Raw genomic sequence first — 374 nt, forward strand, 5'->3', positions numbered from 1 at the left:
GGGAATAAATCCTTTAGTCTTAAAGGAGAGACTGGGTAAAGCAGCACAGTACCCATGAAAGAAACCATTACTATTTTATTCACTAGTGTATACCCAGAGCTTAATACAGTGCCTATACATGGCAGGCATTCAAAAGATCTTTATGAATAAATAAATTACTGAAATATCCTGCTTTCTTAGTTTGAAATTTAAACGTCATATCTTTTGGGGCTTTTTTGTTTGTTTGTTTTTTGAGACAGAGTCTTGCTCTGTCACCTGGGCTAGAGTGAAGTGATGTGATCATAGCTCATGGCAACCTTGAGCTCCTGGGCTTAAGCAATCCTCCTGCCTCCCAAGTAGTGAGGACTACAGGCACTTGCCACCAAGCCAGCTAA

This window comes from Propithecus coquereli, unplaced genomic scaffold (genome assembly GCF_000956105.1).
Source record: "Propithecus coquereli isolate 6110/MARCELLA unplaced genomic scaffold, Pcoq_1.0 Scaffold11, whole genome shotgun sequence".
NCBI classification, from domain to species: Eukaryota; Metazoa; Chordata; class Mammalia; order Primates; family Indriidae; genus Propithecus; species Propithecus coquereli.